Source organism: Peromyscus maniculatus, chromosome 16, assembly GCF_049852395.1.
Source record: "Peromyscus maniculatus bairdii isolate BWxNUB_F1_BW_parent chromosome 16, HU_Pman_BW_mat_3.1, whole genome shotgun sequence".
In the NCBI taxonomy this organism is placed as follows: domain Eukaryota; kingdom Metazoa; phylum Chordata; class Mammalia; order Rodentia; family Cricetidae; genus Peromyscus; species Peromyscus maniculatus.
The window spans coordinates 38,039,886-38,063,026 of record NC_134867.1 but is presented as its reverse complement, the minus strand read 5'-3'; the positions used below and the strand labels follow the sequence as shown (position 1 = coordinate 38,063,026).

At 42.2% G+C, this 23,141-nt stretch overlaps 1 long non-coding RNA gene across 1 annotated transcript; it reads left to right on the top strand.

The window, feature by feature from the left end:
• Positions 1-479: 479 nt before the first annotated feature.
• LOC107401586 (uncharacterized) lies at positions 480-22,785 on the top strand. Its single transcript, XR_006064543.2, has 4 exons — positions 480-674; positions 793-1,050; positions 20,515-20,564; positions 21,759-22,785. It is a non-coding gene; the product is annotated as an uncharacterized LOC107401586 (long non-coding RNA).
• The last annotated feature ends 356 nt before the right edge of the window (positions 22,786-23,141 follow it).

Sequence of the window (23,141 nt, the reverse complement as noted above, 5' to 3'; positions counted from 1 at the left end):
GATAGATACGTACAAAGTTCTAGAATCATGCAGGAATTTTTAAATGCCCCTGTATGTGAGGAAATACCACACTTAGTCCCATTAACTTACCTATACAATCAATGAGAGTAAGAAATAGGAACAGAAAACACCTCAGATTCTCCATATTAATGAACATTATCCTAAAGGATACTGTTTCAGCCACTGCAATTAAATGAGGGTTAAAGAAAATAGTAGATAGCTTGTGATATTTGCAACATATGAAATATTACTTGCAGAAGGTATGATAATGCATACCAACCATCTCAGGTAATCAACAATTAAAATGAAGGCGGCAGTTCAACCAAGGTTAAACACGAAGCCGGACAATGGTTCTGAATGGAGATATCTGATTGGACCGGAATGAACCTGCGACCTCTGGACTTTGCAACTGCTCCAATCATCCTTCCGGACTAAATAAAGCCTCTGCAGTGCAAAAGACTTCCTGTTGCTCCTGGGTTTAAGATGCACTAAGGCAGGGATGGGGCGGGATTTCCGGCAGCGTCATGACAGAATGTCCGTTAACGTGAGGACTTTGGTAGGATCCCGAAAGTGTGGCCCGAAATTGTTCAGTGGGTGGTGTCTACAGGGTCTGGGCTTTACCTGACTCAGTCTACCTCCCAGGTGGGCGTGATCTGACTCAGTCTACCTCGCAGGTGGGTCCTACGTGTGTACGTTGCAGCCTCAGTGAAGTCCTTCAATGATGTTTCTTGTGTCTCCTTGAGATCTAGTGCCATGGTTATCCAGTACCTTGTCTTTGCCTGTCTTTTCCAGACTGCGGTTGAGGCCCTGGTGAGGTTTTAGGCCTCCAAGCCTGCGCTGACCGGCCACGCTCCCCAGATTCCCCCATGGTGGATGCACCCGTGAACCAAGCCCAGAGCTGTGTGAGCTTGGAAGATGTGTGCCTGTATTTCACTGAGGAGGAGTGGGATCTCCTCAGTGATGCTCAGAAGCTCCTGTACCATAATGTGATGTTGGAGAACTTCTCGATTGTCCTCTCGCTTGGGCTTCCTATTTCCAGGTCCTTCCCAGGTACCCCAGTGACAGATGCCAGTAGGGATTTCTGATTAAACAAAGCTTGTAGCCAAGGGGATGGTTATAGAGGTTTAACTTTTTCTCCTGGATGTTAGTGTGGAGGATGAAGATGGGCCTTGTGAGCCGGGTGTTTCTGTGACAGTATCATGGTAGACTCTTTTGTTGTTGTTGTTGTTGTTGTTGTTTTTGAGACAGGGTTTCTCTGTGTAGTTTTGCACCTTTCTTGGATCTTGCTCTGTAGACCAGGCTGGCCTCAAACTCACAAAGATCCGCCTGCTTCTGCCTCCCAAGTGCTGAGATTAAAGGCGTGTGCCACCACCACCCGGCTCGTGGTAGACTCTTAAACAGATTCTTATTCCCAGAAGCCTACCTCTGTAACATTGTAAGTGATAAATTTTGTAACCAGTTAGTTATACAGCCAGGAGAACCCACTGGACAATGACTATATTAAATGTCTAATATGTAGGAGACAGTTGCTAGGTTTGCTGTAGAATAATAAAACATCCTTTAGAAGGGGAAAGGGCCAGCCTTCAATTGTGGAAAGATGTAGTTCCACATGTCACAGGAGTTCCAGAAGGACTTCTTGGCCAGCCCTGTACTTGTCTGCCATAATGAAACCATCCAGAAGCACTAAGTGTGAGAGACCTCTTACCCTGGACAAATGTTGAACAATTTTCATTCCCCAAAATAGATTTGTTCAGCATGAGCAGTTTCACAACAAAGAAAAGCCTGTGTGTGTGTGTGTGTGTGTGTGTGTGTGTGTGTGTGTGTGTGTGATACAAGAGATCATTTGGACATACCTCCAGCCTTCTTGTTCCCCTGAGACTTGACATGGGATCAAGGCCTTCTAAGTGTGGTGGATACAGGAAGCCCTTCTGTTGCAAATACATACCCGCTGGGCTTCTCAGACTTCACTGTGGAGGAAGTTGCCAGGGATGCAAACGTCCTAGTAAAAGTTTTACCTCTAAAACTTCCATTGTTAAATATGAGAAAAAGAAAGCCACCCTACAGAAATGCATGTCTCACAGTGGAGAAGAGCCTTCCATGCAGTAAATGAAAGAAACCTCACGTCAGGACACCCCACTCACTCAACACAAGAGAGGCCATATGGTGAATTCTGAATTACATGACTGGAAAAGGCCTCAGTGGTCACTTCAGACTCCCACATTGGACACATCACACGGCAGTGAGGTCTTAAATATTTCACAAATGTCGAGAAATCTGGAGACGATGTTTTCAGTGTGCTTACCATGTGAAAATTCACATTGAGTAAATACCTCATGAGTATAGGACTTCAGGTGGCCTTTGAGTTTAATCTCTCAAGCCCATTTAATACCAGAGATTTCACAGTGGAGAGAGAGATTCAGAGTGTGCAAAATACATGCTTTGCTCAACATCTCATGAATCACAAGAGAATGGTTAGTAGTAGTTATAGCTTTTCTGAGCGGGAACCTGTAATCTGCTTGGGGGAGATGCCCTCCTTGAGTCTTGTGTATATACAGAATGCTTTCGGGGGGCTCTGGTGTCCCCCAGATTTGTGCCATTTTGTTGCCTTTTCTTTTCTGTTTTTTTTCAGAAACTCTTTGACTTCTACCAGCAATCAGTTCCACAGTTTACATCAGTCACCCCAAAGTACCCAGGGAAGGGAGATTTATGCTTGCTTCTGATTCCTTGGAAGGAACTGAGTGATCTAAATTCACTGGAGGCTCTCATTACCTCCTTCTGATGGCTCTGCTGTACACATGACTCAGATTCTGAACGAAATCTTAGCTCTGAGATCTGCTGCAAGTTTCCCAGAGTTTTTCATCTTCGTGGTTTCTTGACTTTGTGTGTGCTGGCATGGATGTCTTCAGGCTCCAAACCATCCAGTCTTGGAACTTTCTGACCTTCATTGATCTGGTTGATACAATGACTTAATGCAATTATCTGTTTCCTACCTAAACATTTATAGTGTTCTTTTCAGTAGGTGAGATTGACGTAGGAAAAGAATTGATCTTTTCCACCATGCAAGAAGGGACACCTTTTGTGGGACCTCAAACTTCATATGTCTTAGAACAGCGAGGTGGCAGACAATAGTCGGACATCTAATTTGGCCTAATTGGCAATGTTGCTTAAGCCTTCTTAGGGGAAAATTGTGGGGTTTGGTAGGACCAGTCTTGTGATCTGGCTGCTGGCTTTTAGGCTTTCCCTAATCTCCTCTGAGTTCACAAGGGGATAGTTAGTATGACAACATCTAATGCTTTAGTCTCTATTTAGGGACTATTGAATACTCCCTGTCTTTGTTAGTGTTCTGTTGATGTGAAGAGACATCATGACCATGGCAACTCTTATAAAGGAAAGCATTTAATGGAGACTTGCCTACATTTAGAGGTTTAGTCCATTATCATTGTGGCAGAAAGCACAGCAGCATGCAGACAGGCACAGTGCTGCAGAGGTAGCAGAAAGTTCTACACCCGGATCATGGGGTAGCAGGAAGAGAGATGCTGGGCATGACTTGAGCATCTGAAGCACCAAAGCCTGCCCTCAGTGATATACTTCCTCCAGTAGGCCACACCTACTCCAACAAGGCCATCCTCCCAATCCCTCCCAAGTAGTTCCAGTCCCTAATGATCAAGTATTCAAATATATTAGCCTATGGGGGCCATTCCTAGTCAGACCACCACATTCCCTCAACACTTGAAAAGTAGTCTTAAACTTGTCCAGAAATCATGAGCTATGACATCACAAAACTGATGCCTAAACTCTACAGTGTTCATGTGGGAAATTTTTTTTTTTTTTTTTTTTTTTTTTTTTTTTGGTTTTTTCGAGACAGGGTTTCTCTGTGTAGCTTTGCGCCTTTCCTGGAACTCGCTTTGGAGACCAGGCTGGCCTCGAACTCACAGAGATCCACCTGCCTCTGCCTCCCGAGTGCTGGGACTAAAGGCGTGCGCCACCACCGCCCGGCCATGTGGGAAATTTAATTGATGCATTCCTCTTTTGAAATACAGAATTTTGTCATTTTGACAGTGTTTGGATTCATGAAAAATTAAAAATTCTACTTTTTTCCTTTAAGAAGTTTAAGCCAGAGACTGGAGAGGTTGCTCTGTGGCTAAGAGTGGGCAGAGGTTTGAAGTTCAGTTCCCAGTACTCATGTTGGATGGCTCACAACAGGCTCTAGCTTCAGCTCCAAGATACCAAATCCATTCTTTTGGCATCCCCTGGGCACTGCACTTAAGTACACATAGCCACACAGAGGCTCACATGTGCACAATAAAATAAACCATTTTAAAAATCAAATCATAATACTTAGTATTGGCTAACTCTAGTAAATGTTTTACTTAGAAATCCTAAAATAGAATTGACTATATCTTTAGGAAAGAAAGCTTTCAAAAAAAATAAAACTGAAAGCATAAAAGGTTGGAGGAAGTATAGCTCAGTGGTAGATTGCCTGCCTCATATGCATACATGGCCCTGCATTCAATCATCAGTATTAAAAAACAAAAACCTAGAGAAATAGAAATAGCTATGCATAGGAGGTAGTAGTGTGAGCCTCATGTCTATCTCCTGTGGTCACTGTCAGAGCTGTTGACACCACAGTTGGCACCGCAGAGGCAGAAAGCCTGGGACAGACTGAAAGATGACTCATCATTGGGTCTTTACTTATTCAGCCAGTGTTGGAATGATCAGGCCCTTTGCTTTTCTGCTTTTACTTCTTTGGAACCATAGCTGATCTTCTCAATATTTAGTAGAAGAAGACAGTTAATGGATGGTTTGTTGGTTTTTCTAAAATATGAGTCATATTTTATGCAAACAATTTTATCTCAGTGTTATGTAAAATGGAATATTGTATGCATTTGAATTCTACAACTTGAAAAGAGTTTTGAAACACATATCATAGTCATTGTTCTATTGCTGTGGACAGACACCATGACCAAGTCGTCAAGTCTTATAAAAGAAAGCAATTTAATTGGGGGCTCACTTGCAGTTTCAGAAGTTTAGTACATTATCATCATGGCAGGGAGCGTGGCAATGGAGCAGTAGCTGAGAGCTACATCCTTATCTGCAACTCGAGAATAGGGAGACACTGGGCTTGGCATGGGCTTTTGAAACATCAAAGTCCATGCCCAGTGACACACTTCCTCCAAGAAGGCCACACCTCTGAACTCTTTCAAAAAGTGCTGCTTTCTGGTGACTTAATCATTCAGATACATAAAGCCTTTGGGGACCATTCTTATTCAAACCACCACAAACATTTACTAGGTCCATACATGTGATGCCATTACTACAATTCAGGTAATAGGCATATCATCACCCCCATTCTGCCCTTTAATATCTCTCCCTCTTACTCCTATGTGACCCCTAATCTATATTTAAACTGCTTTGTTTTATGTCGCTGTACACTGAATTTGCATTTGCTGAAATTATATGAATGTTATATATATGCCTGTTTTTGTGAACCTTGTTTTGTAAGCATAACTTTTAAGATTAATCAACATTGTTGAAAATGTCAGTAAATGAGTCCTTTAAATTCCCAAGTCATTTTTCATGGTATTGATACACTACAAAGTTTTATCACATTAATTGTTTAAGGAAGTCTATGGAGTGGATAGGCACAGGGAAACTCTAGAACCTAGCGCACAATTGGACTTTATTGTTGCAGTCTGGGAAGGATTTAGATGCAGATAGCTGGTTGCCCACCTACTCCATTCTGTTCTGAAACTTCCTTCCTGACTGAATCCTGTGTTTCCCCAGTGATTCCTTCTTGCCCCTCCTCCTGTGCATGATATACAGAAAAGGAGGCTCCATCTGCCCCAAAGAAGGATCCACTTCATGATAAGTCCATAGCCCATTTCTAACAAGTGAGTTATAATGGCAGCCTGTTAGGGACTCTAGGAAATGTTCTCTCCGTTTGAAAAGGAGAGACTTCAGGAGAGGTGGTCTTTTCTTCTGGTGTAAGTGGGTTGTCTCCAGGGGACACTTGACATCTTCAGGATGCCATTTTGCCACTCTAAGAGGAGCTAGTCTGTGGGCAGGGCTGCTGTCCCAGATCCTGGTTCCATGGTGGCGACTGAGTTTCTGATTTAAGAAAACCTGGAAATGCTTCCTTTCAGACACTTGTTAAATGAGAAATAAATATTCCCATTGTTTGTGTCAACACGAGTCAGAATTTTCTAATATAGGCAGCCTGAAATAATAAGACTGAATTAGACCTGAAACTGAAGGAAAGTGGGGGACACATGTGTGAGACCCAGACACAGATTTACTGCGGGAGAATTGTTGAGATTACACAATTAGCTGAATATCAGTGGAAAGGGGAAAAAAATCTGAGATTCTAGGACTCCTTGGTTCCTTGAGAGGAAGAGGTAAAAAACACACACACACACAAAATAGGGTGCAAGAGATGAGACCATTTGGGGAAGAAGTTGACTGCTTAGCTAGAATTTGGTTGTAAGTTAGCCAGAATATATGCATTTATTTTGAGCATGAGAGAATGTCTACAAAGTTTAGGGATGGCATGCTTTAAGAAACGAGGCCAGGGACTGGAGGGTTACTTTAGTGGTTGAGAGTGATGTATGAAAAAGCATGAGAACCTGAGTTTAAATGTCTAGCACCTGTGTAAAAAACGAGGCATGGACACGTGTACCTGTAACCTCAGTACTGGGAGGGTGGAGACAGGGGGATCAATGGAGCTTACTGGACACTATCTTAGCTCCAGGTGGGCAGCAGATCCCATCTAAAAGGAACCCGGCATAGACTGATAGAACAAGACACCCGATGTCCTCTGGCCCCCACAAGTGTGTGCCTATACACCACACACACACAAAGAAAAAGAAGGCCGATCAGCAACTTTTTCTTGTTGTATGCGGAGTACTTTTCTTACAGTGTGAATGCTTGCTCCTTACTGTGCCTTCCCCTGTTAGTTATTTATGTTTTCATAAGTATAATTAACGCAATTTATATCCATAACAGTAATGAAGAATGCATAATGTGATAAGCGATTTTGTACTTGGGAAATTCCGTTAAGGCTTTCACAATACTGATGTTGGCCAAGTGTTATGACTTGGTTTTAATTCACAGAACTGTGCCCATGGGAAGTGTGGGGGAGAAGGAGCAGACGCTTGAGTTCATGTAGCTGCTCCTCCCCTTGGTTGTTATTGGGCACGTGACTTAATTACTGCAAACCTCAATTCTGATTACATCTTAAATAGGTTTCATAAACTGATTCTACACAGCTTCTGCTTCACAATCCTCATTCTTGTACACACCCAGATTCTCAAAGTTGAATTCACTTTTGCTCCCCAAATCCTCAGACTGCCAGTAAATTATGGATTATGAGTATTAGTTTTTGAATTCCACTTTAGTTCCCCTCCCCGCCCCGCGGAAGTCACTGCTACCATGAAAACCTTGGGGTCTCAGAAGGAAAAAGCTATTAGTGTGTTGCTTGAGCTCAATGGCCTAATATTGTAGGGAAGGTCACTGCTTCAGACGTGTAGGCTCAGCCATACTGCTTTCCCTCTTACTGGGAGAATCAATAGTCAGAGACCTGGAGACCATCTTTTCAGGCTCTGTAAATAGGGATTGCAAAGATGGCCTTCAGGTACCGTGGTCCCTGTGGCAGACAGGAGCCTACAGTAAGAAATCAGGTTCAGCCTACTAGAGAGATCATTAATGGGATAGCAGAGGCTTGTAGAATGAGTATGTATTTTAGTTTGTTGCTTGTATTTGCTTCTTCTATGTATAGGTCCCCCAGGAAACTTACTGGGAGGAATTAATTACACCAGAATAGGATCTGAGCCTTCCTTATGGTGTTGACTGATCTCACAGTAAGATTACTTAGAACTCTAATATTTGCACATTCTAATATTAAAAACATATTTATCGAGTCCTACCATGGGGCCCACACTAGTTTAGATTGCCACCAATCTTTTCTTTTTTTTATTGAAGTAGAGACTTTTTATTTTAAGAAAGTAAGATGCTGATGTGTTTGGAATATATTTGTTTGCATATATATATATATATATATATATATACATATATATATATAAATATTCAGAAAGGCTAAATGTAAGTTTTAGGCATGTCTGCATGCTGTTTATGAGTGCAGCATTGTAAGGACCACACTAAGGTAAAGCTCTGTGAGCCCATTCCTCTGCGACATCAGAGATTAACCTTATAGGAAAAGGCTCTACCCGGCTTACTCCCCTTGGCGCCACTTGGGCCCTGTAACCCAGCATCTCATCCCCACCCTGGTTTCCAGTGATTCAGATCAACACAACCTCTGCCGTGTTTGCCATGTCGGTGATCTCAGGGACTGGCTGGGTTAGGATTAGTTTGACTGAGCACTAGTCTTGACAGTGTCCCTGGATAATTTTAAATACGTGGGCAAAGTCCCGATATTTAAAAAAAAATTAAGACATAAAAAGTAACGAGTCTACACACACACACACACACACACACACCACCAGCGCTTCCGTCTCTCTCCCTCCCTGCTTGTATCCTTATATCCCTGGTGTTATTCTTTCCAAATTCATATCACATGGGTTCTATTACTTCCCCCACTCCTCTCCTTAAAACTTCTCCCCCACCCCCTTTGTACTTTCATGACTTACACCCACACTCATCCCCGAATAGCCACACCTACATAGTTAGAAGCCAGGAGCTGCCTATGAGAGAGAACAGTTGTATTTGTCTTTTTGGCCATTAAGTGATTTGATCCAATTTTAATACTCCATTGAGAAAGGAGAAAACCCATATCCAGTTTCTTCTCCTCCTTCTGGAAGTATCCCAAGAGAAAAATCTATGTACAGTAGATACACTCCTATGTTTAAAAAAAAAAAAAAAAAGGTTAACTTTAATGTTTATCTCCTTGATGACACAGCACACATTATGGGTGGACTTGGATTTGCCTTCAGTATCACTTTTCTGTTGCTGTGAAGGGAGGGTTGGTTGTGGGGTTATGGTTCCAGAGATATCCTTATCAGGGTGAGGAGATGTGGCACCAGGCAGCCTCAGCTTGAGCAGCAGTTGAGAGCTTACGTCTTGAATCACAAACAAGCAGAGGGTAAACTGGGGATGGTGAGAGCCTCTTAAAGCTCAAAGCCCTCTCCCCTCAGGGATGAGCTTCCTCCAGCAGGGCCACACTTCCTAAGCCTCACCAGACAATGGTCACCAACTGGGGACCAAGTATTCCAATTCCTGAGATTCTGAGGGATAACTCATTTAAACTACCAGTGCTGGTGAGGCTGTTTGGAGGGGCTTAAGAGGCATGGCCAAGATGGAGGATGTTTGTGCTTGGTGGTGGGCATAATAATGTATATGTGTAAAGCTTCATTAGCATGGAAGTAGTCTAGGTGCATTCTCCTGCAGTATTTTATGAGATTTCATGCTGAATACTGATATTCTAGAACAGTTCCTAGCAAATTGCACAGAAGCCAATCTGCTACAAGCTATGGTCATGTCTTTATTTTTATAAGAGCCTAAGTTCCTGCAAAGCCTTACATTAGTGAAGAAAGCCTAAGTCACCCCGCTATGTGCACGTACACGCGTGTGCACACACACACACACACACACACACACACATACACACACACACACATACACACACACACACACACACACACACACACACATACACACGCACTTCTATTACCCCTTGCTCCATCTTTCCAGGCACACTGACTCTTTTTACCTCTCCTCAAGCTATTTCCACCTCAAGATTTTTTGCAGGTGCTGTTCTCCATGAAGGTCTCCCCGACCTTCATATGGCCAGTCTCCCCTACATGGTGTCACCTCCATATGTAGCCTACCCTGGATACACTGTCAAATGCATAAAATGAGACACAATTATGAGCTGAATTTTCTAGTAGCAACATGTAAGTTGACTTAAAGATAATTCAGTAATATTTTGGCTCAGTGCAGTATATCTAAAATAGTATTGTAGTATTGTTTCAAGAATTTAGTATACAATTGTGATATATATATATATATATATACATATATATATATATATACATGTGCATACATGTGCATGTGTCCATTTGCATTCATGTGAATGCCAGAGGAGGACATCACATGTCTTCTTCTGCCACCTTACTTTTTGAGGCAGGATCTCTCACTGAATCTGAAGCTGCATCAGCAAGTAGTGAGTTCCAGGGATCTATCTGTCTCCACTCCCCAGTACTAGGGTTATAGGTATGCACAGCCATGTTAGGCTTTGGTGTGGATGCAGTGCATTTAAACTCAGGGCTGTGTGCTTGCAGACCAGACATTCTTTTACACTGAGCCATTTCCCCAGCCCCTTATTAGAAGGAGACACTCTGCATTCATTTTTTTTTCACAGTAAGTAAATCGAGCCCATCTCTTAAAGCATATCTCAATTTGGACTAGTGGTGTAAATTTCTTTTAGGTTTATTAATGTATACAAAGTTTTGCTTGCATGTGTGTATGTGTACCATGTACGTGCCTGGTGCCAGCAGAGGGCAGAAGAGCGAGCACATCAGACCTGTTGTGAGCTGCCATGTGGGTCTTAGGAATCAAACCTGGATCCTCTGCCAGAGCAATAAGTACTCTCAACCCCTGAACCATCTCTCCAGCCCCACCAGCACCTTTTAAATGTCCAAAAGTCACATGTGGCCGAAGGCTACTGTGTGAGACAGCGCAGACCTAAAACTGCCATCTCCTTCTGTCTACTTCCTCCATAACACCTATCAGAGTTGGGAGTCAGCCTGTTTGTGTCTTTGCCAAATTCTGCTTTCCTCTTGCTTTTAAAGTGCAAAGTCCCAATGACCAGGGACTTCATTCTATTCTGTTATAGCCACCGAACTCAATACACTTGTCGATCTTAAAGACTTGGTAAAAAGATTTGAGTGAGAAGCTGTGGTATTGTTACACCAATGGAATTTGTATGTGGTTTCCGTTTTTCAGTCTTTTGCTCCCTTCTGATATCTTCCAGATAGGCAGACTCATACACAGTACTGACCATCCACGGTGGCTTTTCCCACTTCTTTACTGGGGCTGTATCATAAGTAGCCTGTATTGTCTGGACCACAGAGATTTTCCAACATCGGTTGACTCTTAGAAAAAGTACTCTCTGCTCTTCCTTTGAAGTTACTCTCAAGTTTGCATTCCACTTGCACCAGACAACAAGAAAACAATTCAGAGCGACTTTCAGGGATTTTCCTGTCTTTCTTCGATTAAACATTACAAAGGTAGGCTGCCCATTGCTGTTACAATTTTAGCCAATGGACTGTGGTCAGTTGCAGGCCTTGCAAACTCCCAGGAGGCCTGGGGTTCTAGGAATTTCCCTCCATTGCTGCTCTGGAGCAGATCCAGGCTTGCTGCTAACCTCCGTGTGACAGTGGGCCATGGGTTCAGATCTGTCCGTGCTCATTGTCTGCATCTGTGAAAGGAAATCACAGTGACAGCATACTTCCAGTGTAGGATTAGAGAGAACGGAACCGCAGGGGCCCTTCTGCACAGTCATGCAAAGCAATGGGGCTTTCCTGCTACCCAAGCTTCTGTCTCAAGTGCAGACACAGAGTCTTGGAGGCTATTATAAGTATTTATGAATATAGTTGGTTCTCATAGTTATGCAAGAGATTTAGACTTCCATTTTCTTTTTCATGGTCATGCTGTACCCTGATGACACATAAGCCATATTGTCCATACAAGGCTCAGTATTATAAGCAGGATGGGAAAAGTAAATGGGCTTCAGAAAGAATTCTTGCTTGCAAGAATGTTTCTAGAATCTTGTTTGGTGTTTAATTACATTTGCATATGACTATTCCATGGTGAATAGAACAGGGAGAAAGTGACCAGATTCACCCTCCCCTTCCTTCCCACTACTTCTTCCTCCTGTCTTTTTATCTTGGAATTATACTCCAGAACAAATACATTTTGGGATTAGCTGGAAAAACTAATGGACAGATGGCCACATTTGCGACTGGTGTATTTTTAACCTAGAGTTCATTCATTCAGTAGAAGACAGGCCTTTGTACTCCTACTATGTATAAGCATAGGAGACGAGAAGAGAAAGGAGCCCTCTGAGGGGCTTCCATCTCAGCATGTGGCACATCTGCTGAACAACAGGCTCATCATCCAGTTCATCAGGATGAGGGCCTTGAAGGAGAAGAATCAGGTGATGTCCCAAGATGAAACTGAGTGCTTTCTGCTAAATTCTGTAAAAGAGAGAGGATTTAGTGGGTGAGGGTGGTCTGGATGGTTTTAGACAGTGAAAGAAATAAATGCCAACCTACTGAGATAGACAGTAATCTAACATAATCAAGAGACTTAAAAAATAGTGGCCTAGGCTCTACCCCAGGGGTCAGGAATAATAATGAGGCAAAGTCCATTTTCTGCTATTCTCAAAAGGGCTGAGAATTTATGGGCTGAGTGTTCTGCCTCCATTTACCTGATAAGTTGGAGTTTCGCTTCAACATGGTATGGCAAGCCCTGCAAGATTCTGGCTTTCCCATGCTTAATGAGAAACCATTATCCCTTCACTTCTATCGGAAGTTCCTTCAGTCAACTCATCTGCTTGCAGTAGCAGGCTGTGGGCACTAGGGGGCAAGGAAACATTCTCCTACATTTCTTTTGGTAAACCACTAAATGGTGGGGGAGAAAATGTGCACCGACTTTGACCTTCACATTGAGTGAGGAATTAGCAAATGAAATCATGCCATGATTGGAGGCCATTGCCTCTCTAATCTTATTCAAATATTACAAAAAGAAACAGACATGTCTCTTAGTGATTTATTGGTATGATTTAATTTACTCAGAAAGAAGCATCACTGACCTGCCTCAGTGAAGCTGTAGCAATCTCACGATGATGGTTTAGAAATAGCAACAGAAAGTATCTCAGGGGCCTTTTCAAAATCTTTAAATCTGGTCCCAGGGACTAAAAGGAGATACACAGTATAGAAAAAAAAGGGGGTCTTTAGTAGCTTTCCAAGATTGCTTCCATACAGGAATGGGGGCTGGGAGCAGAGCCAAAGAGAGATGTCAGGATCTGAAATGTGTGATTGGTAGGCCAGGGCCATCTGAGTTGTTCAGCTATTAATAGGAAGACAGAGTGACTTCCACTTGAAGTTAGGTGACACCAAGTTTTTGCTGAACTTCTGGAAGCTGTGTTTCCAACACATGATAAATAATGATACCTCTAGGGGAAACAGACAACTAGACAAGGCTACTCATTACTACAAATTGGTCATGGCCTGGGTGGTGTAAAGCTCACTCTGATCATAGTATAGTGATTGCTGCAGATGGCAGTCCCATGCCAGTCACGAGGGAAATCAAATAATCAGCAGATGTCACCAGTGCCAATCTGTTTTGTTTAAAAATGGAACGAGTGAATCAGCAAACTATTTAGGAAAGTAAGACGGTGCCAATCACTCTGTCATTAGGGGCCTTGTGTGGACAATATGGCTTGTGTGTCATCAGGACACAGCATGACCGTGAAAAAGAAAATAGAGGTCTACATCTCTTGTGTAACTATGAGAACCAACTATATTCGTAAGTACCATACTATGCAGATACCTTTAAAGTCTCAAACAGTATTTCAACCTAATGACTAAGGCAATGTCTCACTGTCATTATTGGCACTGTCATTAAAAGCAGATGACATGGTTTAAAGTGAGACACGAGCTCTCTTCTGTAGACAGACACATTGATGATGGAATATGAATATGCATGGACTTAAGAAGCACGTAATAAGAAAGTAGACATTAAATGGCTACAGAACATTCTAACAGGCACAATAAGAAAGGAGAGTGTGATTTATAAAAATCTAATACAGCAGCAACAGGACAAACATGGCGGCGGCGGGGGGGGGTGTGGTGGGCATTTTCTAAGCATCACTGCCTTTACACTTTGTAGCAGTCCTGTGATGTTGGACCTCCTGGTATCCCTATCTTTTAATAGACTTGGGGGTGGAGAAGACTGGGTAAAATGATACGAGACATTGGAACAAGTCTGTCCATACTGTCCATTCATTCTGAGCACTTTGTACCTGCCCAGGCTTCTGCCAGCATCCTCCATTTCCCTTGTAGTATTGGCTACTTGTATGGAAATTGAGCACAGTTCATGTCTATGTGACAGTAGCTTTTCCACTAGGTGGATTAGGATTTTCTTTATGTTATCATTTGTACTTCGTCTAACAACACAGAAGTAGGCTCTGTTTGAGGCCAATTCTGCATTTGGCTGCAATCTGTGTAATTACTCCTACCAAGTCCTTAGCATGTCACATGCAGTGACTACGTAGGGTCAATGTTATTTCTGTTTCACACATGAAGAAGCTGAGGCTTAAGAGAAATCGGGTGACTTTTGAATAGTAACATATCTCGGAAGCAATTAAACAAGCCCCTGAACCTGCTCTGTCTGTGCCCAGAGGGCTACTGGGTATTCCCACAAAGCTATGCTGCTCAGTTGCTCTCCCGAAAGCAAAGGTTCATTCAAGGTGGACTTCACTACCGTCCATCCAGAGATGAGATAATTCAGACTAAAAGTAGTTCCAGGTCTCCCCACAGCCACACAGATGGCAGCTGAGTCAGCCTGCCGTGAAGAGTTCTCTGTCATTTTCAGATTATCTCTGCATAGAATGTCTTCTCTCTGAGGTCTCACTGTGTATGGATGGGTAACAAGAGTAACCAGGCAAGTTGATGAAATGGTTAGACTTCCCCCGGTACTACACAGGCTCCCAGGAATACAGAGTACGTAAAATAAATAAATAAATAAACAAAAAAATAAAATAAAATAAGAAAAACAACCAACCAAGTCCATCACCATTTAAGCTAGCCTGTCACAGGAGTGAATGTTCAATTGTGTGAACTTTGCCCAGGAGTGATGTGAATAAACCACATACGTGCCCCAAATAGAGCACCAAGAACAGACCAAAGAAATGAGTCCAGCAGTCTAGCTTAGTAAAGGAGTGAGTTTAATTCGACTGATTTGTAGGAGCGTAGAGTAGTGGTCGGTTACAAGAGAGGAGTATGTTTACTTATGAGTAACTGTACCATCAATCTTTCTTCAAGCGACTATTAACTGCCGATAAATCCCCTAGCAGGAACAAGGCCTCTTAAGGCCCTCTTTACCCTCTACGATGGAATGTTAATGGTCCCAATCTTATGTAGCTCTCCTGGGGTAATTATAGCTTCTGGGAGTCCCAGAGGGCAATGGCCATGTCGTGTTCATAGGACAGCATTCCACAACATCAATGAATCGGGCTTGGCACAGAAGAACCAACGTAGTGTGAAGTTTTGGTTCTCATCTAGTGTTCTCTTGCACATAAAATTCTCAAATAGAGAGGGAATGTAAAGGTGACTTATTTCACTCATTTCAGTGAGGGGAAGTAAGGGCGGAGACCGTTATCGTTGTAGAGTTTCTGCGCTACAGTTGGGATTTGAGAAGGAGAGGGCTGGTTCTCAGGTGGGTGCTCTTTCCACTACAAGCTACTTCCTCCCCTGGGTGCGATTAAAAGTAAAGCACAAAGTATCTCCAGTAAATGCCGGGGACCTGATTAGATAATCAAGTTTCGATTTTTTTTTAAAGTTTTGTTTATTTATTTTATTTATTAGTTTTTTGAGATAAGGGTTTCTCTGTGTAGCTCTGGCTGTCCTGGAATTTGCTCTGTAGACCAGGCTGGCCTCCAACTCAGAGATCTACCTGTTTCTGCCTCCCAAGTACTGGGATTAAAGACATGCGTCACCACGTCTGGCATTGTTTTAATTTAAAAAAAAAAATCCACTTTTTTGTGTAAGGCCACTTCCCTATTAAACAGATCCTAGGAGCATGGAGTCAAACATTTCAGGGTTGTCTAATCTGGAGCTTACATGCTTGATGGATCATTAGCAGGCTGTTAGCAGAGAAGGAGAGGCTATAATGGAGGTGGTGGGAGAGGCAGAAATGTGGGCTGCCCACTCACACTCCTACCTCTCCGTATTCTGGAAAACCAGTAGGTATTTCCCCCTTTGCTCGACTCACCAAGTGATTTAGTTTTCTTCTCTTCTTTACCCTGCTAAGTAATCTTAAAGAGACGTTGATTGGCAGCCTGCTTCAGGCTTCCCACACAGCTATGTAGAACTCCCACCCATTCCTAAAATGAGCCTTGCATTTGATATGCCTTATTTTTCCACTGCAGTCTCATATTTAGATATCTGGCAATTCTTAAAGGACAGTGTCTGTGTTCTTTTCCCAGCACTATGTCAACTAAAAGTACCATAAAGGGAAAAATAGCATGATACTGGTCCATGAGACAGTATAAGAATAAAAATTTACTGTTTTCATTTTTAAGTGTAATATATATATAAAAAAAATGTAGCAGGGGAAATAGAAGGAACGGATGCCCTATCTTTTTCCCCCTAACATGTCTTCTAAAATGAAATGCCCATGAACTGTATCCTGTAACCTGCTGGAGTCTACTCTAGTGGAGACTGCCCTGGACAGCTGTTAGAAGCAGTGGTACTCTTCGGACCTGGAGCACTCACCCTGCAGCTGGATGGGGAACTCCCTGGCTAAGAGCCAACTGGTGACTTTTCTGCTGACGCTGTCAGCGACACAAGTTGTTGCAGATGCCTTCCCTTGCATTCTTCCCTGCACTTTTGAGAGTTGACATGATATTTTTTTTGTGCATCCCCCCCCACCGCGTTCTCCTTGCTCCGCTTTCTCCTCCTCCCCCCCCACAGAGGGTTTGCTGGCATTCAGATGGCAGGCCTGGCATGCCACCTATGGAGAATGGCCTGTGGCACTGAGCCTAGATGCCGAGAGAAAGTTGGACTTGGAATTTGGGGATCCTGAGTTTTGTTCCGACATTTCCCAACAGCAGCACTCACTTGAGTAGAGACAGATGCTTTGCAGCTAGCCCCTGGAGGAGAAGTTGCCTGACCTTGCATTTTGACAGCTGACCAAAAGGGCCTGTGCTTAGCCAAGAGTCTGAGCTGCCTCTTGGGCTGCTTTGGTTCTCAGAGGTCTCCTGATGACCATGGCCTAGAGGGCTCAATTTCAAAGAATAAGTTATGAAGGAACAGATCCAAATTCCCAGTCTCAGAGAAGGAGGGTCAAAGGTGTATATATCTATGGGGAGAAAGGGGAGCAGGCTCTTTCCATGGCAGCCAATGCAGTGCTAATTGCCTGTAGTTAAAAATTGTCTTTCTGAACCTCAGAGCCACAGGCCTGTGAGCTTGGCTTATGGTTGCTGACAGATCACCCAAATTCGTATCACAAGTAAGTGGCAGAATTAGGCATGAGTGTCAGGTTGGAATGGTACTCACAGGCCCATTTCTGTCTCACTGATTAAAAAGGATACATGAATGTGATTGGACAAGCCTGTGATCTTAGCTCTCAGAGTGCTGAGACAAGAGGACCCTGAGTCTAAGGCCAGGCTAGGCTGCATAATAAGACCCTGTCTGGAGACACCAAGAGCTGGAGATGTAACTCACTGATAGGACACCGAAATTCTGACTCTTAAGACTTATACCCAGACTCAGTACTTATATATAGCAGCTTTGTCTTGGCAGGATAATTCTTATATTTTTATGTGACTAGGCTTTTCTTCTCGTATTATTGTCCCTTTGTAAGTCTAATGTTCTCATTCCTATAAACAATAAGAGCTCTATAGATAAATGCCAATTAATATCCCAGTGAGGTGCCTTTGGTGACATGTTTTTAGTCCTGACCCACCTTATTACTTTCTTAAAGTTTTATATACTCTATAAAACTAGTGAGCCAGTGCCTAGCCATCATGAAAAGACATGCTGCATAAATAGTAACACACCATCTTTATCCCATTTTATACATCCGAAATAATATTGTTAGGCAAATAGTCTTCCATACCAATTTCCATGTTTATACAAGTCTGCTCAAAGTGTATGTGGGTGTTTACACATACACACATGCATGAGTGCTTGTACATACACACACACATACACACAGAGAGAGAGAGAGAGGGAGAGAGGGAGAGAGGGAGAGAGAGGGAGAGAGAGCGAGAGAGAGCGAGAGAGAGAGAGAGAGAGAGAGAGAGAGAGAGAGAGAGAGAGAGAGAGAGAGAATATTATCCTTTATTTTTCAAAGACAAAAATAGCATTAACTCCTGCAGACAATACTCTGTAGCCTTGTTGGTTTTTTTCCTTTATATTCACTCAACTATATATCAAGATACCTTTCTGAGTCAGTGTGAGCCTGCTCATTCTTTCCACTGGGCATATAAGTATATCATAACTGACCCAATAACCCCTGTATCAGTGGATATTCCAGTTCCCCCAGTAATTTTCAACTTCCCATTTACTTACATATTGCCTGATTGCTTGGATATCCTCTCATACTTTTATATCTGGAGATTGGTCACATCTAAATTAAGATCACTTACTATCTGGGCACATTCCTTCAAAACTCTAGGGAATTGTTTTCCACAATTTAAAATTAATATATTAAGGAATTCCCTTGTATTCCATTACTAAGGCTAGAGTACGTCTTTTCTGGGTCCTGTTGGCTTTCAGATAATGCTTGGTCTACTGAGAATGTGTAATTTTTTACCTGGTAACAGAATTCATAATTTGATTAGGTGACTTAAAAGACTCGACTATTTTGTGGCAGTTCCAAAGATGCATACTCTGTCATGCACAATTTCTAACCCCCATTTATGGCACCAAGACAACTCGAGGCTGCTCTTTTGTTTACCTCTGTCATAATGTGGGCTCCATAAGCCTGGAGAGCTGAGTGGCTCAGAGTGTCCCTGGCATGTAGCTGGCAACTGCATAAATACCAGTTGGATTAATGAAAATGTCCTCTTAAATTTCTTACCTTGCATCTCTCTGGTCAGGAGAAAGTTAGGTTCTAACTTGGGCTGTAGTTTTCCTTTTCCAAAGGATGTCAGGTGACTTGGACAATGTTTGACTCCAGGGCCTAATTAACTCCCAGAAGTCTACCTCTGGGAACTGACAGAGATTAAACACTTGATCATGAGTGGTATATCCTTTTCACTTCTTACTTTTCTTTCTGAAATATTTTTGGGGAACAAAGCAAAACAGCTCAGCAGGTAGAAGCCTACAAGTAGGGTGACCTGAGTTCAAGCTCTGGAACCCACAGTGGACAGAGAACTGATGCCTATAAGTCTCCTTTCTTAGAGAGAGAGAGAGAGAGAGAGAGAGAGACAGACAGAGAGACAGAGAGACAGAGAGACAGAGAGACAGAGACAGAGAAATAATACATTTCTGAGACTATAAACATTATTTATCCTGTTTTTCGTCTTATCAAATCGTAGCAGTTGTAAGTACTAAAAACTATTTTACAATTTTACAACATGCCACTTGAATAAGATTTTTGAAAAGAGAAGGTAATACATGTCCCTCCAACCTGAGCAATAGCAAGCAAAGACTCTCATTCTAAGTGAATTGGGAAAGTAAGTCCCCTACAGTCCCTGTTTGTTAAAGAGTCGATAATTGTGATTACCTGACTATCACGTGGACAAGTTCTATTTCTGACCATTGTAAAGAAGTCTGTCTTGTGAAGCAGGCAGGTTTTTATAGAGAAATCTCTTCCTTTGCTTAGCCACCTCCTGTTGAAGCAAAGCAGCTGTGCATTGTGTAAAGGTTCGATTAGGGACAGACAACCGGAACCACCTTCTGTAGTGACTGAGAGCATAGATCTTTCAAACAGGGCGAGCAAACTTTCCTCTTGTAAGTGGCTTTCCTAGGACCCCAGGCTTTCATTTGTTGGACTGTCTCATGGTCCATAGCACCCACTGTTTGCCAATGTGACTAAACCATCATCAAGCTCCTGATCGTTGTAGAAACATTACATTCTGGAAACTTCTATGTGTTGTAAGGTATCGGATGGGCCCCAAATGGTGACACTTACTGAGAAATAACAAGAATGCAGCTAGTATGTAACCATGGACATTTGTAACTCTTGCCTAAGGACCATGTGCAATTAGTGACTTGAGGGAGACCCATGACCCTCATGTGATCTTGGCACATGGTTAAAGCCCAGTCTTAGCACATAAAATTTCCCCAGTATGTGTTAGATAAATAAGTTTGCAGTATAGATATTCTGTTACAAGATCCCACTGCAAATACATACTTCTTTTCAGTCTCCTCTGGCCTACTTATTTCATACAGATTAGCTGCATGAAATCGAGCCATCTCTTCAGGCAATTATGATAAAGTTCTAAAGATAGGCCTCATTTCTTATCTCTCAAAAGATGCTTATGTTTTTTTAATCTCTTAAATTCTTGTTTCCTTAATTCTTCTAATAGATAAAAACAAACCCAAAAGTCAACATGAAACACACAGAAAGAAACTTGCCGTTAAACTCTGCTAAGAGCATAATTCCTGTAAAAAGGTGCACACACGGGCGGGAAGAAAGCCATTAACTGGCATCTAGACATGAACAGCAAAACTCTAGAGCTTAGTAACCTGCCATTTTATTGGGAGGGTTTTTACGATATCTGAGCTCCTGAAAATAATCCTCTGTCCCCCTTTTCTTCCTTCTTAGCGTTTTAAAGCACCGAGGTGAGCAGTACCCAGAGAAGAAGCTAAACGGGAGTAAGTAGAAAGGATCTGACTGTTATTAAACACCTATTGTGTGCCAGGCGTTTTACGACAACTATTTCTTTTACTCCACTAAACGTCTGCCAAGTAGATATTAACACCACTTTGTGGATTGGGTGATATGGTCAGCAAGCGTAAAGATCTCGCACGAATTGGTAAGCAAACGAATGCCTGTGCTTGATCAGCACTCAGGCCGTCCTGGTTTAAAAGTCCGAAGGTTTTTTGCTGAGGCTGCCAGTAGGGCAGAAATAGAAACAGTCTGGACAGTCTTTCTCCTCAGAAGGCTTGGTGACTTGGAAGGCCGAGGTCAATCATTTGACCCACGGAACGCTCTTTCTCTGGCCTCCACCTACTTGGCTGTGGCCTCTGGTTTTGAGCAAGTGAACCCTGGAGCTTAAGCAAGACAAGGGCTGTGTGCTGTCTGAGGCTGCCCCCGCTGACTCAACCCTTGTCTGGGTTAGCGTCCTTATTTAATTCTTCCTCTTCTTAGTTTCAGGTCCCAGCTCCACTGTCTGTCCTTTGCACAAAGAACAGGTGGCCTTCCACGCTTGCAGAGTCCACAACATTTATAGCGAGTCAGCACATGATGCACAGTACACTTTTTTTTTTTATTGCTCCAGAGGTCTGTGGGAACTTGAGTTTTGTACAGAAAGGTAAAAGATCTTTTTGGCAAGGGCAGGGAAAGCGCCGGACATTTCCTTTAGCCTGCCCTCCTTTTTATTTGTGTTCCTTACCAATGTTCCAGATTTAAGTAGCATGTTTATTTTCCATTTTAACTGCACAATAGTTAACATTGTTCTGATGATATAAAATTAATTTTGATGAGGTGATGTCAACAGTACATTAGGACTATTCATTTATGGCTCTCCTTTTGAAAACATCTTAGCAACTTTAACTTATCTGTGTCCTCGGGGAGCCAAGAAGGTGCCAGTGATAAATTCATTTGGTATCTATGAAAACTGTCTGTCTTGTTTTCTTTTCATTAAAAACAAACAAACAAACAAACAAACAAAAAACCTGGGCTCTTACTATGTATTCCCAGCTGTCCTAGAATTCATTATGTAGACCAGGCTGGTCTTGAACTCACAGAAATCCACCTGCCTCCGCTTCCCAAGTGCTAAGATGTAAAGGTGGGCCACTGTGCCACTGTGCTTGGCAAAGTTAATCTTTTCAATCTTGGTTTTTCAGGTGTCACAGAGAAGGGAAATGAAAACCACTGAATGACAGGCACATTACTGGCATCTTTATAACATTCATCCAGATCAATGACCTGCCTTGGGACCTGTCCTTTCAGGTGGATACAGCAGAGAATCAGATCTTTCTATAATATCCATAGCCAGCTGTTACAAAATTGATATTGTATACCACGTGCTTTTATATCTCTCACATTACTTAATAAAATCATGTATTTTCTCATTAATAAATACTTCCACGAAGCATTGTATATTATATACCATTCCTTTCCAAGATGTAACATGACTTATTTAATATTTCCCTGTAGGTGGAAGTTCAAATTGTTTGCAATTTGTCCTTACTATAAAAAAAATTGTTAAATGTTTCTCCATGTATGACTTTTTAGATGTAGTCATTCTGATTATAATTTTCTGTTACTAAAAGGTTATTGAGTAAAATGTCCGAGTATTTTAAGGGGTTTGGGTACAGTTTGGAGACGTGTGATTGTGTTTGCTTTCTACAACCCTCCTGGCTTGCTGTGTTTGGTTGGGACTAGCCTTCCGCCCCAGCCCGTGATTTGCCCTTCATCAGGAGCAGGGAGCACACTGTGTCTATCTCTACTCTGCTCGTCAACACCTGCATCTGCCTCACAAGCAGCACGTCTGGAGCTGTGATGAGAACGTGGCTTACACTGAGTGTGCTGAATCTCCGGACTGACAGTCAGATGATCGCAGATGTGTCAAATTAACCAGGGACAGCTCTTTGTTAAGCTTAACAACGTGCTAGGAAGATGCTTCGTAGATAAGGTTCCTCATACAGTTAATTTTCTCTTTTGTGTGTAGAGTTAATGTTATACTTTTCTCATACAAGGCTGATTAAACAAGACCTATGTGGAAACAGATTTTTTATATAGGTTCTCAATATTCATTAGAAATAGTTTTGAGCTTGTTTGTATATTTAAAATGAAAAACTACATTGACCTTATATTCCATCTACCACTTGGGATGCCTGTACATTTAAATATAACACTGATTCATTTCTTCTAGATTTTTTGTCTCTTTATTTCTTACCCAGGTCAAGATATTCAGATGTTAACTGTACTGATAATATAGAAGCAAGTGTTCCAGATGTTGCATTATTATAATAACAGGACTTGGACATTGCACTAAGAAAATGCGTCATTCCATTTAGTGTATACACAATGTCCTGAACAGTTATTATGAGTAATTAATTTTTCCATGCTGACATAGGAAATTTTATTGGCTCTTAGAAAACTAGTTTCAGCTAGCTTGTAGACTGACCGCAGAGAACAAGGCAAGTGAAAATAAAAAAGTCAAGTCACTAATCCTTAAAGGTCAATTTTTTTTTAAAGACATCTATCTCAGGGTGGTTAAACCA